This window comes from Trachymyrmex cornetzi, unplaced genomic scaffold (assembly GCF_001594075.2).
Source record: "Trachymyrmex cornetzi isolate Tcor2-1 unplaced genomic scaffold, Tcor1.1 scaffold205, whole genome shotgun sequence".
Classification (NCBI taxonomy): domain Eukaryota; kingdom Metazoa; phylum Arthropoda; class Insecta; order Hymenoptera; family Formicidae; genus Trachymyrmex; species Trachymyrmex cornetzi.
The window spans coordinates 1,688,168-1,704,619 of record NW_017296691.1 but is presented as its reverse complement, the minus strand read 5'-3'; the positions used below and the strand labels follow the sequence as shown (position 1 = coordinate 1,704,619).

General features: G+C 38.7%; 1 protein-coding gene across 4 annotated transcripts in view; it reads left to right on the top strand.

The window, feature by feature from the left end:
• The window catches only part of LOC108759806 (Krueppel-like factor 6), a 344,813-nt gene that overhangs the window by 282,968 nt on the left and 45,393 nt on the right, over positions 1–16,452 (top strand). The window contains exon 1 of one of the 4 annotated variants that reach the window (XM_018505443.1): positions 11,752–11,811. The exons of the other annotated variants lie outside the window; for them this stretch is intronic. The gene's annotated coding sequence lies outside the window, so the exon portion shown is untranslated. Of the gene's footprint in view, positions 1–11,751; positions 11,812–16,452 lie in introns of those variants that run through there. 4 annotated transcript variants of the gene reach the window in all.

Below are 16,452 nucleotides of genomic sequence, written 5' to 3'. Positions count from 1 at the left end.
AGACAGCGTAATTACCATTACTCGCAACTACAATAATAACCAACCAGCGTATGTCCTTTCATTGGGACGTACGGTGGGTCCCTTTCGACGCCGTTGGGCGCGTATCTTTTTTACGATCGTGAGAGACAATGGATTCGTTTTATCAACCTGACCTAATCTGCACGCGTCACTCTTCAGATACGCTTTACATACTTTAGCTCGGCAGATAACGCACTTTCCGCCTCTGTAATTACACGTCTCGCGTGGAGACATAATCACAATCACGATATGCCCGGAATAATTCAAACACACGAATTATTATCGCGATGGTCTAATATATATGTAGCGTCATACTGCTTGCTTCATGTTGAATTATAATCAAACGTAAAAAAAAAAAAATTATTGGAATTTTATACGAATTACACACTACATATTATTTATTTTTAATCAATAGATTTTTTGTTATCGCAATATAATGCTTTTTTATTACTATAAGATACACATTGGACTAGTAATCATATTTTGATTTAATTTTTTTATATTATTATTATCATTTTAGTTCTATATTGTTTTAATTATTTTAGAACGATACAGAATAGTTGATTAATTTGACGATCCTATGGTTGTCTTCTATATGTTTCAGAAATGCGAATTTTTTGTGTTGTAATTGGTATTATGCAACTTCTTAAATAAATTATATCATAATCCTTCTGACTATGCGCAAATTTTGGAGATTTACCATTATCTATACTCTTAACGACAGGAAATGAGCCCGTAAAATAATTTCTCGCGACAAAAGGCAAGGAGCCTAGCAAGATGAGAACCACAACGATTAATCATCGTTAATCATAATCACGTCAAAATAACTTGATAAACGTTCCTGCTAATGTGAAAATCTCGTATGAAATAGACGCGGCAATTTATTATGATGGGACGCTATTATCAAACTTCGGAGTTAAATCCCAGTCAGCCAAATGCATAGGGAAGCAGGAAGAACACGCGGCGTAGCTGATACGCATAACGTTATCGCGTACCATTCGTAAGGATATCGCCCTACCTGCTGCCTTCTGATAGCCATTTCATTCACCCTCCGTTTCTGTTCATTCCGCACCCACTAACGCTCTTCGATCTAGCAATTAACCCAAGTGCGGGATTCGCAAAAACGGATTTCCGGAAGTGTGATGTTAAATTAACGTTTACTGATCTGATTGTCGGACTGGTCATCTCGATTGAAAATCATATAACTCGAAGAAATCGATTAAACGATCATCCACTGATGATAAATTCGTACCACGCTATTATTTTTCTAGTTAATATATATTATATATGTAAAGGAAATCGTAAACCTGCAAAAAATTATTAATAAATAACAAGGCTGATAATATAAATAACAAGAAATATTACGACAATGTGTTTTTTTTTTAAGTTATGTTGTAGTATTCATAGATAGAAGTATAAAGATGTTATTGGCATATTGTTGGTGAAGTATTTAATTTAGAAAATGTCACGAACAAAAGGATAAACGATTACGATCGTTGTTTGTACCCATGAAAGATAACATTATTTTTACGAATGCACGTAATCCGTATTCCTGCGAGACAGTTGAAAGTACTTTCGCCCTCTTGAAGGATATATTACATCGGGCCGGATTTCGGACACGATCATTTACTCACAGAGAGCTGGAAGACTCGCGAGAACGGAAACGATAGCGAGAAAGGAAGAAAAGAAAGGCACGCGTGGTCAGATAAGAGCTTTCGATCGAAACTTGGATTTCGTACCGGCGATCGAAGGGTAATGCGGGATCGAGGTGGTATATGTGTATGCTGCTAAACGAGTTTCACGAATGGTGCACGTACATGCAATGTGTATCAATGTATATATGCGACTATCAGAGGAAAGATAGATAGAAGAAAAATCCCTGTACTATAATAACTGATTCGATAACGAGTTCTTTCTTCGAACGCGGAACGATTGTGGCCGAATTGGTCGGATTTGTTTCGGAACGAAACCGCGCATTCTCGAGCAACAGAGGAGGCTGAAAAAAATATATATACAGAAGGGTAGCTCGTGAAAGAGAAGGATATGAAGGAAGAAAAGGATTTGGTACTTCGCGCGCGTTCACGTCACTGTAAAGGAAGAGAAACGCGGCCGCTGCTCGAATACGGGCGGGCGGCGCAAAAATAAATCCTTTTTATTCAAACCCTCCGCGGAGCTGGATATATCCGACGCTCGATGCCACCCCTCGAGGATTAATCTGCCGCCCGTGAAGCGATAAAGCAGATTTGCGATCCACGTTCTCCGACTATTTCTATGGTGAGTCCCTAATGAGATTTGTTGTCGCTTTAAATCGCATATATACGACCAACCAAGCATCCGCTTTTTCAATCTTGGTTATTTCTGCTGCCACAGTTTGGTTATCGTCACATTTTTACTCAAATTGTTTTACGTCTTTCTAAAAATAAAAACAGAATGCTCGCAATTGTAACCAATCCTCTTTATACTTTATTTTGGATAAGTAATTTATATAGCTTTTTTTATAGATCCATCTTGCCTTGAATTATATATCATGAGTAATCCTAATACACAATGAATAATGATTTGACGTTATTGACGAAACCAGTTCCGTTTAATTATATTTAGCCACATTATATAGAGCACACCTATAGTTTCTTAGTCTATACATATATATATTTAATTTAATTTAATTGTGCATTAATTACAAAATAAGAACAACAACTATAGAGTTAAACGAGAAAAAATATATATGTGTGTATATATGTTTGTATTGATGATTAAAGTCGATGTTAAATACTATATATTTCTGAGACTTCTCCATGGATGTTTTCTTCAAAGAAACTACACAGTTTGCGGGTTATCTCCGTGTCTCGATCGTTAAATGCCAACGTTTCGTAAACATTGCAGTTCATTTCATCAGGGCGAGATGCAACCTGATACTATTTACTAGATACTGCACGTTATATATAGTACTGCAGATAATGCGCTTATTCGCGCGTTACGATGCTTTTATATTCCACCAACGATCACCTTCTTGGCATTAGTCTCTTAGTACGATCGTTAGCACGCAAGATCGTGTAAACGAGTACTTGGCTCGTGCATATCAAGCGGCACGTACGCATTCCTGTTTCATTGATCAAAGTTCATTGTGATGCTTCGTATACGGCCCTGATCCACTCGTGAGAACTCATGATATTGGGTCGCCTACATATTCCTCGCAAATGTGCCTCTCTTTTTACTTGCATTCTTCCGATTGTGATTCCGTATAACTGACGCAGTGTTCTTAATTAAAGTCCGTTCTAGATTGAAATTAAGCGAACGTTACGTGTAATGATTTGGCAATGAGAAAGACTAGAAAATGGCATATGAAAGCGAGACGTGAGAATACCATTTTAACATCCCTTTTAAAAATACAACACATTTGTAAGAACGAATGTCATTTGCTGGATGTAATGAAATTTGTTTGTTGAGTTAATAGAATTACATTCTATTTTAAAGTAGAGTTTTCGCGGTCGCGTATTTTAATCTGGAAAAGATGACTGAGTAAGACTTTGGCTATTACGTTGCTAATAGGAAGATTAATGAGATTGTCACATTCGTTGTTACCATGAAAATATCGTAACACGTGCGGAAAAGTATTACTGAAACAGATATTGCGTGTTCCTACGTGACGTCGCGTGAATGCAAAATGAAACCGCGATGCGAAAACGCTGAATCGCGGCGCCGAGTTTCGATCGCCACGTCCCCGACACATTCGACGTGCCCATTCAGCGGGTGCGTTTCGCGATCCCCGTCACGGATCATAAATCGTCGTGATATCGACGTGTTGCTCTTCTAAGCGGAACACTCCTGAACGCTGCCACTGTTAATGTGCGTCTCGGTGGAATTCCGGAGCCTGTTCGTTATCCCGGCCCGTCCAAGGACGCTGCGGATGATCAATGTGGGTCAATCGTAGCATCAGGATTACCCTGACCCGGCTGCATTGCGAGCATTCGTCTTCTTAGGATCGAGCCCTCAATTGTAGCCACGTTGCAAATTGCAACGCTCGCCGGTGCATTGCTTCCCTCCGCAATAGGTATGCGAATGCATAACGACCCAATCGTCTCGTAGCATTCTGGTGATTATTTAACAACGGCTCGCGATAAAGCGCCGCGCATTAAAGCGACAACGGGCACGATAGGGGTATTACAAACTGACTGGAGACGATAAACGTTGAAAAAATAGATTGAACATGTAGCTCATTTCTTTGTTGTTGCAAATATACTGTGTGTATGATACGAGTTTCTTATAATCTTTTAAATATTTAGATTAAATACAAAATTATATGATAAAACGCATAAATTTACAAAGTGTGTTATATATTTTTTTAAATATGAATAAAGAGCACAATTTTCCAAATGCATATAAACATTCGATGGACAGATATATGTTTCGTTAAAACTCAACAATTTATACACTTTTGAACTATTTTTTCAGTATTTTTAAAAAACCATTCAGTTTATACAAATATACTAAAAATAAGGCTTGAAATGAAATAAATCTCAGAGACTTTTATAAATTTTCATACTGTTCTTGTAGTATCCTTTGTAGTACGTCGTCAAACGCACGATTCTCTTGATTTTTATGTTATTTTGTGCTGTTTCATCAGTTTCATTAAAGTCACTTACGACGAATTTGCCGGATTGCGAGAGGACAAGTAACAGAACTCGATGAATCACTGCTTGCTCCGACGGCATTTCCCGCCGTTGCAAAATCACATTTCCGCATCGCGTAGGCGTTATTGCAGTATTATATCGTCTCGAAACGCGGACTCGGCTCGGCGTTAGGGCACTTTAATGAAGCTGTATGCGCGCCACGGCAACGGGCCACGGTAACACGAGTGACATTGGTCGGCACTGTATTCCAATTCCATTCGAACTTTATGGGCGGCCGCGATAGCGGTCTCCAGCCGCACGCAGAGAGCACGCCATTGCTACGTGCATACGTGCATTGATGCAGCTGCGTTCTGTGCACGCCAGAGTAACGCTGGCTACTTACGGCACGTTCACGATGCCCGTTACATACGGTGGGGAATCTCTGCATCTACCTCTGAAGAAGCATACATGAACATGTATCTTACACATATCGAGGCGGCCACCACGTACATACGATACGAATCTCCTACGTTTCCTGTGGAACGGGTTAAATAATTAAATTACCCGTATATTGATACACGTAAAGAGATATTAAAACTTGAGATATAATAATCTGATACATTATGGTTATTATCTCTCATAGCGACTTCGCTGATTTTATTAGGATATTAAAGACACTAATCACAGAAATTTTAATGTAAATATATCTCTGAATTCTTTAGAGTGGAATATCACTCTAAAGAATGAAAATTGAGCCAGTCTTGAAAAAGAGTGGCTCAACTTTTAATTTAAGAGTGAAATTTCATTATTCAGAATGAGATTAACTCTAAAAGTTTTAGAGAGTACTTAGCACGGATTTTATATGTATATAAATACAGGGTGTTTTGTTTAATAAAAGGAATTATAAATTCTAAACTTGTTATAATTTACTATAACGATATGTATTTTTCCAGATACAAAAAATTGCAGAAATTTTGAAAGCTATATATATATATATATATATACGCTAACGTTGTTACCAATATTTTTCCGTAACTCTGATAATAAGACTGCTTTTCTCATTATCTATTTAATTAAATAATATTCCGCGTAAATGTCACTTGAACACAAATATAGACGCTTGAACTTCGATTCTTTCGGCATCGGAAGGTATCGACTCCCATATGGAGCATGTGTCAATACCATTCGCGGATCTCGCGCAGACGTTGCTAATGACTCACCAAATATGTCTTAATGCGTACACGCACGTCCGTTACCGCTAATAAGGCTCTCATGAATAGCGAACGCTATTGGATCATCGCTACCAGACATGCATTTGCAGCTGCGTGTGTGGTAGCATACGTGTGGTTGACAGAATATGGGTATCGATACAGCGTATGGTTTGCATACGCGTATATATCGACCTGCCAGATGTGTATACGTCTGTGCGTCATGCATACCTGCATACATCCTGGCGACACGGATATCACGACCAAATGAGGTATAAGACACCGATCAACTGTGAGTCCGTTGAGACAGTATGTCAAGTAAGTCAACGTTATCAAGTCGGTAAATATAAGTCGTTATCAATTTGTGCGCAAAATGATATTTAACGATATACTAAGATTATTAATTTCCCCTTAATTTCTAAAAGGAAATTTTGTCGTACATTTATGATATAGAATTTGTCTTCGTGATGTAAAACGTAGTGACGTAGAAACAGCAAATTCTTATCCGTGCTCCCGCCTTGAGCGTTATGCCTCGACATTATAGTCAAGTTTCCAAACTAAACAAGAGTTGCGGGACTGTATACACCCTCGCCTCTATACGCTCTTCATCAGGTGCACCTGCGTCATAAATGTTTAAAGCCCGTTTCCGCAAGACTTGGCTCAAGAACAAGTCGCAGTGATAAAATTCCAGGGAACGATTAGCCGAGTCTGTAAATAAACCTTGCTAAATAAGCAACTTGTAGACTAAGTCCGGAGTAGTCTGGCAGTAGAAGGTCCATAAATAGATCCGCGCTTCTATGCGCGAATAGCGTCCGCGATGCACCTGCACGTACACGCGCTCTGTGTCGGCTGTTCAACTTACAAATGCGGATACGTGGAAGCCGAGACCCTCTCGCTTGTGTTTTCCACACGCGCGCCGATCACGCGGTACACGCGAGGGATTTCTATGCTTAACATTGTAACGATGCACGTGCATGTGCGTGCACAAGTTTGATGCAGCAAGATAAGCGAGATATATGCAAGTGCCTTATGATCGAAAGGGCGGGAGAGAGTATACGATATACATAATAATCTCTGGATTTAATTGGGACTCACGAACAGGCTTTATTGCTATAAAATGATGATAATCATTTCAATCCTATAAGGATTCTGATCTACTATTTTTAAATGTATTTTTTAGCGAGCACTGAAATTTTGCGTTCAACTAACGTATATATGCATTCTAAATTTTTATTAACGCGTAAAATACATTCCCCTATCGATATACATATCTGTAACAATTTATAATACAATACTATACGATTTCAGAGCACCCTCAACGATAACGAGCGCAGTCCGCAATTAATATCGCAGTAAATTAATTAAAAATTGATTAAAAGAAAAAACCATATCGGAGCTCACTCTAATGTTTACGTATTCTAACTTGCAGTAATAATTTTCGTGGGCGACAACACGTTACATATATAACGGTGATGCACGTGCGGTAATAAAAATCCGTCGTTATGTCGTGGAGATCGCACGCGTAACTGCGACGATAACGACCGCGTGTTACGAGCGCTACTGGACGTACACCGACGGAACGTTTGTCTTGTATTTTTGCAATTTGACACGTCGCGTCAACGGTAGATTTATCGACTAACCCAGAGTATTATTAAAATTTAAATCACTTTAGCGATGAACGATATTTGTGCGAGAGATAGGTGAACAGTGAACTGCAAGGAATTTTCGGAGATCTACTTTGCAGAATTGAATTTTCATGGAGTGATGAGAGAAATTCACTTTAAATTATTTTAATTTTTATTGAAAAATTTGAAAGAGAGAGAGGAGAGAGAGAGAGAGAAAGAGAAAAGTATTTGTTACTTCAAAAGATATTTTACTTCATTTATTACTTCAAAAGAATGATCAATATCGTCATTCTTGTATAAAATGCAGAAAATAGAAGACAAAATAAAATCAACAGTTAATATTTTGCAAATAAGAAATTCATTTTCGCGACGAGTGAATTCCTTTCAACTTTTCTCTCTATTTATTTGAAATCGATGTGCCAAGTCGTGAAACTTTGAAGCGATAAACGTTTATTTAAGACTACATTTTCCATAAAATTTCCGAGTATTCTCAGAAGTTAATGTAAATAAATTGCTTAACGAGCTACCTTCGTATGAAGTATATAAGATGCAGTTGGCTTAAGAATCCTCTCCAAGTTTCGCCGTTATCGTTCCCCGCGGCACCCTCTCGGCAAGAGTAACCATAAAATTCTTTTGAACCTATGAAATGTAATTCGCGAGGGCGATTAACTGCTGAGGGACGCATTCTTTGACTATCTTTTGTCTGAATAGTTACTTCGTGTACGATGGTGTGTGCCAAGCGTGCATTAAAGATGATGAGTAACGATATTACGAACAGAGATAGGTCACGTCGAGAATAGCGAATGGTTGGTCCCTAAGAATGAAAAGTAAGCTCTCCATGCAGCAAAGTAATTGTATACTTGCTCTTCTCGCCCATTGGAAAGTACTTTCAACGAATTTAAGGAACGATGGTAGTCCCTTATCGGTGTTTGCTCTACGAAATATTCACCTTTCTAAACGCCGGATAACGCGATTTATAAGGTAATTCGTATCCTCCACCCGTTTCTCTTCAACTACTCTCTGCCGTCGATATTATCGATTATCAGGTACATGCGAGAACACAGAATAAAATCGTGACACGTGCAAAAATTTGTGGCGTTATCAAATATTATTGGTTTACGCAACAATTCATAAATATTATTCAGCATAATATTCGATATCATAGAAATATTCTCCAAAATTTTAGAAAGTAAATTATTTTAATAAAAAGACAGTTATCTTATTACCTTATTAAATTACAAAAAAATTATGTATACATTATATATTTTAATTATTAAACATATGTGTAATTATTTTATAGAAATTTATATTGATCTTATATTCATAGTAACCAGTATAGTCATTTATAATTATAATAAATGGTTTCGATTTCTATATAGACATTTTTTTATATCAAATCGAAAAGATCACCATAAATATTTTTCTGGCCACAAAAAATCGCATCATTACTCCACACTTCATTACCAAGTTTTTGCTCTTTTTCGTAGCGATTCAAGAGAGAAAATTTGTCCTTTCGCACATACCATTATCCTAAATGGGCGTCCACACGTTAGTACGGATGTGCATATACCCATGTTAACGATGAAAAACGAAACAAAAGTAACGAAGCTTTGTAATATATTGCCAGTAGTTGCGCTTAGGTATGCTTGCAGGTCGTTTTCTGGTCGCATGCATCGCTCAACGACTACCATTCACCATCAGCGTGACTTCTTTCTTTTCTACTACTGCTGATACCATTCTAATTTTTATTAAACTCGTAAAACGTACAGCTGTGACACTTTAACGACATGACGAAACACATGATTCAACAACGTCGCAGTCGTAATATTATTTTATAGACGAGAGAATTTGAGAAAGAGAAGATTAAATTTGGGGTTTAAAAAATTATTTTGTCGAAAGTTAATCTAAAATTAATCTATACTATTTTAATTAAGAGAAGCGCCAATTGCAGTCAGAATTAGATGTTGCAATTATATTTTTATATATATTTTAAATATATTTTAAATATATTGAGATATATATATATATATATATGTACTGCGCGCACATTACTTTTGAATTTACAACAAACGAAATGATAATCTTATTATATTATTTTAATAATGTCAAATATACTCATTATAATTTTAGAAAAACTCATTATGTACTCTCTCAAAACAAACATTTAAATTATAAAATTTATCGAAGAAGTGACTTTATATAATAAGCAAATTAAGTTAGCTTTAATAATCTTGATTGAAATAATAAGCTTACTAGCATTTAGAATATATTTTGAATAAATTTAATACTTGATAAATTTATGATTGATTTACGGATATATATAAACTTTCGAGAAACTTGAAACAAGTAATATGCAATAATAAATTATATTTGCATACAGTATGTACTTTTCTGTATGTACCTGCCGTGTGTTTGAATAATATACCAGGATGATCTCGGCACAAGGAGTCAGCCGAAGCGGAACGAAAAAGAGATCTAACGTCATTTACGAAGTCATCGTTTGATCGTTGCCAGTCCGTTGGTGGAGGATAAAATGATATAAACGCGGGCAGGTGCCGTACATCCGCGCCCTCGAGTTTCTTTACTTGTTCTTGCCGTTTCTTCAAGGGAAAGAAAGCGGAGCGACGCGTCGCTCGAAGGGAGAAGTGTACGGTCGAAGGGAAGAAAGGCAAGAGGAACGACTGTGTCGTTCATTCTGATTGCGAGAGGGTTTGGAAGACTCGATTCGGATGGATAGAGGGCCGCGGTGATTCATCCCCTTTTCGCCTCGGCCGCCACCTCCGCCCCTTTCCCGTTCACCCCCAAAGAATAAACGAATAAATCGCCGTTTCTTTATGCAAACTTGCATTTAATTCGGACCGAAATAGAAAGGCATTAATTTCGCATGCAAATACTACCAGACTACCAGGCAGCTTCCAGTGTTCGTATGCTCTCCATAGTTACGAAGGTGAGGGCGACAGAAACGGGCGACAAGGAAGGGCAGCTCTGGAGTACGAAAGAGAGTATAAAGCTCGAGGGCGAAGTTAAGAGAAGTGTGCGGTAGGGGAGGGGAAAGAACGGAACCTCTCGGCAGCTCCGATGGGCGAGTCTTCCAGCTTCCAGTCAGGACTCGTAGTCGAGGTGGCTTTCACGGTATAATCAAGATGTTTGTTGATGTCGACGGCGAGGGTGGCTCCGGAGTTGCCGCGAGAGGGTGGAGGAAGCACAGAATGAAATAAACGTAAGAGCCGAAGCGAGAAACCGAAAGGGATGGTGGAGAGAACCACGGGGAGAGAAAGATAGGGAAGATGGAAGGCAAAGTTCGCGTAAAGGTCGCATAAACGTCGTGCTGATGGCGTGAGAGAGAAAGAGGGATGTTTCCGGACAAAACGAAAGTGTAACTTGAGGGAAACGCGAATGTGAGAAGAGTTGGTAAACAGCGGGACACTGATCGCAACGGGCAATCATAATTGTAGTTACATAAATCTACCCGCATATTAAACACATTTAAAATTAATAATTACGAAGCAAAACAACTTTCTTTATCTGTCCGCCCCTCCATGAGCACTAATCCAATTTTAAATAAAAAAAATTGCAAAACGTATTACAAGGTTTGTATGCTGACAATCTGTATATATACGTGGTGTTAATAGGACAAATAATTGCGGAAGAATTACAGTCGATTGAAGTGGCCGCCTGGGTCTGCTTGAAATAATGAAAGATGCCCGCCATACGCATATCGTTTCACTAGAATTAAGTTCGCGTTTAAACAACGTGATGGAACTCTCGAGCAGATTGGGTGATCAGGCGAAATGCAACGCGTTTCTGTTAGCTATTATATACATTAATGCCGGGATTGAGTTGCACTAACAGTCTGGTTTAATTAACTCGGGACTCGGGGTAGCGATTTGTTCTCCCTTTCCAGATTGTAGATCTATCTACCTCTCGCACAAGACAAAAAGAGAATATCAAATTAGTTAACATTAAGTGACGTTGATATAATCAATTTTAATATCCGAGATTTTTTCCCTGTCGTTCCTAGTATTCAAATCTAGTTAAAATATTAAGTTTGTCCCGTCAGTCATTTTAATATTAAAACTGCATTTAAAAGTTTTGAAAGCTTAACACGCGTCAAAAGATTGTTAGTGTTAAAAATAGAAACATCTAATTATGTCGAAAAACTTTTAATGATATTGTAAAAAATAAAAAGTCTTTTATGTCAACTATTATTTTATTTTGTACTGTCTGTCATTGAATGTTTTACATATTAACCACGAATTTTTCTTCTGTTGCAGGTAATGGCAAAATTCCTTGAAACTCTTTTCCTCACGATATTCGTAATAGTTCACAAAGAATCTTGAGACTCTATTGGTAAGTAAAACAAATCAAATATCAGGAACGCATAACTTTTCATTTTTTGGACCGAGGCGTGCACCGACTACGACGGTCGGCTTGCTTGGCGATGCGTTAAAAATATACTAATTTTTCGTGCGGAAGTAAAACCGGTAGTAGCCTCGGTACGAATCTCAATCAACGACGACCGGTGCGATATGCATAATGCATACCGTCGGGATCTACGTGCGTACTGTGGAAGAAACTCTATCTGTGTTCTTTTGTACATCCGGCGGTTGACTTTGGATGTGAATAGGACAACGTTTGTAAGAATAAATTGGACAGTCTAGTTGCATCTGATACGCGTGTATACATAGGTCGATCGTCGATAATAATTTATGAGCAATTTGTTATTCCAAGGATAAAAAGGAAGAAATATTTGTTGTTGAAATATTTATATTTATTGTACTTATAGATGAAGAAATTTGTAAAAGAAAATACGAAACAAAAAAAGTCTAACGCATCATTATTTTTCAACTCTTTAAAATTAATGAGGGAATAATCATTGCTGTCGATAATGTATCACATTGATATAACATTTACATTAATTAATTTGACAAAACATTAAACATTTGACATTAAACATTATCGTTTATTTATCGCGCATAAATGTTTCCATTGGAAGAAGTTTAATGCCCGCTTAATCTCGCATGTAGTGAAAAGTTTTAAACCGTGATCAAGATCCGATGCCGTATCTTTTCGCGTCAGATCACAGGGAAAGAAGCCGCACAAAGTCTTAAAGACGCTCACCAACGGAATGGTTTACGGCGTACCGGTAAGCACTGGGAGATAGTGCCTATTTCAGTGGTAGCGGTTTGTGTTCCGGAAGACGGTTTACGATCGGCAGCTGGAGGAGCTCTTTACGTACCAGGTGTTAGATCATACGGCTAGTGGGTGGAGTTAAAACGCGTATGATTTATGATCAGTTCTGCGTCTTCGATTAATTTCGCTAAAAAGAAGGAGAGAAGGCAGGAGTTCAAGGCCATCCGAGTGGACAGTCATAGCGTGCGTTGTGGTTTTAGCCATCGTCTTCGTGTTTCCATCTACAGTCGTCCAATCACAGCGCGTTGTTCAGTTTTGCATATTTTTATTTCTTGACGTAGGATTTCATTACTCAATCTCACCGTCTCGGATTGTTTATGCTACGTTCATAAACACTATTCATCCTCGGCTATTTGGCTGTTTACTCCCGTCGAGAATCGAGGATTCATCCGTTCTCTGCATAGAACGATGTTAAGTGCTATTTTCCGTTGTCTTTCTGCTATAGATATCGAAGTTAAGATGCTATACGGTGTCGTTATGAGCAATATAAAAATCCGGTACTTGTCGCCGTCACTAGATATTTCCGTCTTCCGCGTAAGCATTTTGCTCGTAAAAAGTGAGAGACCTCGATATTCGATATAAATTATAAATCTAAGGTATGTATGAAGATTTTTTTTATCGAGATGCAATTTATTACATCCCTCAATTTTCAGTTGCACGCAGAAAGAAGTATTTCTCCATCTATTTCTTTTTCGAGGTCCAAATTCTCGCAACGTCCGTCCCAAAGTTGGGATTCAAGGAATATAATTCCTGCGGCCGATAGCGGACCGCTGACGGTGACCTTCTCGAAATTTCACAGCTCATTATGTACCATAGGAATGCAGCAATATCTTCTTGCTCTCCTCGCGGCGTTCTCCATCCCTTCCCCGATGGGCACGGGTTCTTTTTAAAAGAATTTGATATTGAATTCTTCGCTCTTGGTCCTAGGTGGTGGAGAACGCGGCTACGGAAGGAGGTAAGCGCGCGGGCAAATCGCCGGGGCGAGTCGTGAGGAAGAGAGGAAAGGGGGTTGGGGGAGTGCATTATCTCTCGAACTTCGGGCACGGAATCCACCCTCTCACTTGAAGTTTCCATGCCGGCGACTGCGAGTCCGCGGTTCTCGCCGGGGCTTACCATCGGGTACCGCGGAATTACGCCGTCGGATAATAACGTTTTATGCCGATTAATACGCGACTTCGTCCTTCCCCTTTCCGTTGCCGTCTCCGTCTTGCCGGAGCTACCCCGTCGCCCGGTTACAGGATTTCGAATCGGTCGATTCACTACGATATCGTTCGCTCGTTCATTCGCTTTCGACGACGAATTCTTCTTTCCGTTTTACGTCGTGCTTCTTTTTCTTTCCTTCTTTCGTACACCAATCATCGAAGATGCGATTTCTTCCGAAAATCGATCGAGTGTCGCTGGTTATAGATCGAGATAACGGGATCTAACACGATAATCCGCTTCGATCTCTCGCGATTTCGCTCGCGGTGGAAGAGCGAATTCGCCGCCTGCTTTCGATGCGCCCTCCCCTCGCGTTTTCCGCGTCATCGGCTTTAAAATGTGTAATAAATTGCCGTCGTAAATCTGCATACCGCTCGCGGACGTTAAGACGAGTATTAAATTCGTCGGGATTTACGCGCGCGTGGTGTAAAAAATTTCAGGACTGCTCGCGGCGAAAGGGACGCGAAAACGATCGCAGTACGAGCAATGTCACGATTCACTCCTTGTTTTTCACGTCTTAACGGGGCTCGTAATGTTCGTGCATTTTTAATGACGTGAATCGAATCTTAATTCGGAATTGCATTAACAGTAATCTTGCATTCTATTGCATCAATTTGCAGATAAGAAACGTTTATTTATTCCCATTCCGTCTATTGCCTCGCGATAACAATAATTATGATACGATGTGCATGTTATCGTCATTCTTTCAGTGCACATAAATTCTGTATACTTTTGTACATAAATGCTATATAATTCTTAATACTTGTCAGTTCCCTAGGGACAAATAATTAAGTATTCTTGTTATTATATTTATTATATCTTATTATTCTGTATATCATATATGATATGAAATATAATGAAACAGTTTCTTCTATGTCGTGTCTTGAATTTTTTTGATTAGAATTCTTAGTTAAATTATACTTTATTAATTAATGTATGTATACAATTATCATTTCAAAAAATTTTATTGAACGTGATCTTTTCTGTTTGCTTTTATAGATATGCTTTTTTAAGATACAGGCTTAAATTTTGTTACGAAACCTGATTTGAATTCGCGCAAATCGAGTTAATCTTAAGTTTGTCGAAAAACAACCAAATGCGATTCTACGTAACCTTTACTAAAGCATCCGTAAACTTTGTGCACGGTGAGAACCACGTAGACGTTCTACGCGGCCAACGAAATCCAAAGTTTCGCCATAAAAGCGAAAGTTGCGACCGCAGCTGATCTTTGATCGTGCGAGAAGAGATTCCACGCCGTTACGTGTTCATCGCAAATCGCTAAAGGCCGAGATGGTTAATGACGGCGGTTAATTAAATTGAATAATTGGACGTAAATGTCCTCGGATGGTGATATTGGCAGTTATTGTTTTCTCTCCTCTTTTTCCTCCATCTCGCGTTGATTTACTTTGTCTCCCTTTCCCCGAGGCTTTTAGCTTCTCTCCCTGTTTAAATACCGATGATATACGCCGAGCTTTACGATCGCTCGCGATTTGCAATCGTATTGTCGCGGGAGATACGTCGTTTGCGGTTTGAGGCCGCGGCAGGAATAATCCGTAAAAATTTTTTACGAGTCCCACAGATTTTTATCGCGAAATTAATTTCTGTCCGGAAAGCTTGCATCGCGTCGCCTCGTGTAAGCGCGTGAATAATTGCCTGTATAGGTGGGATAAATCGCGCGGGGCGCGCGAGCGTGACATCCTCCGCCGATTTATGTGCAAATTCGACGATTACGCGCGAAAGTTTCCGCATCCCGCATTGTTACTCCACGTGCGGCAACTCGCGCCGGCTTACAGTGCGCTAGCAGGTGTAGCGGGAAACGTTTCGCTTCTCGGTATAGAATGATTCTAAAGTTATAAACCGAAGGATTGTTCTAGACGACTTAACGACCAGTGAAATAAAGTTTCATACAGGAGAAACGGAGATTTGCTGCATTAAGGCATTATTAAGTTTTGCATATAAGTCTTATTTTCAGAATGAAACATCGATTAGTTGCATAATATTCGAATAATCCTAAAATCCTATATATATATATAGAGAGAGAGAGAGAGAGAGAGAGGAAAGCCCCCTATTATGAGATAGGCGCCTAATATGAGATAGCGACATTTCTGCTAAACTAATAAACGCTATCTATTGGTTCCACCATGAATTTATTGCTCTTGGATTGAAAACTATTTAGTAGAAAATTCATTATTAGATCATGCCTGCACTGAGAGAAAAGATTTTGTTATAGGAACAAATCAAGGGAAAGCAAATGTGATATTTGTTAAAAAAACAATCGATTTGTTACGATTGCAAATTAATTCGTCAATGTAACAAATAATCGCAATAGTATCGCTAGCAAATAAGAGGCTCATATATATATATAAAAGTCGTAGACGGTTGCAGGGTCTCAAATCGTAAGAAATTGATTAATTCTAATCAAGTATTCTCGCTATATTTGACTGTGCTTGGTCGGTTTCCTACAACTTAAGACTCCACGATCATCTACGAATTCTATGTAAACGAGCTAAAGTCTATCCAAAAGATAGGTTAGATTCTATATAGTTTGTTTCTGTTACTAATAATTGGTTGGTATAGCAGACTAGCAGCAATCACAAC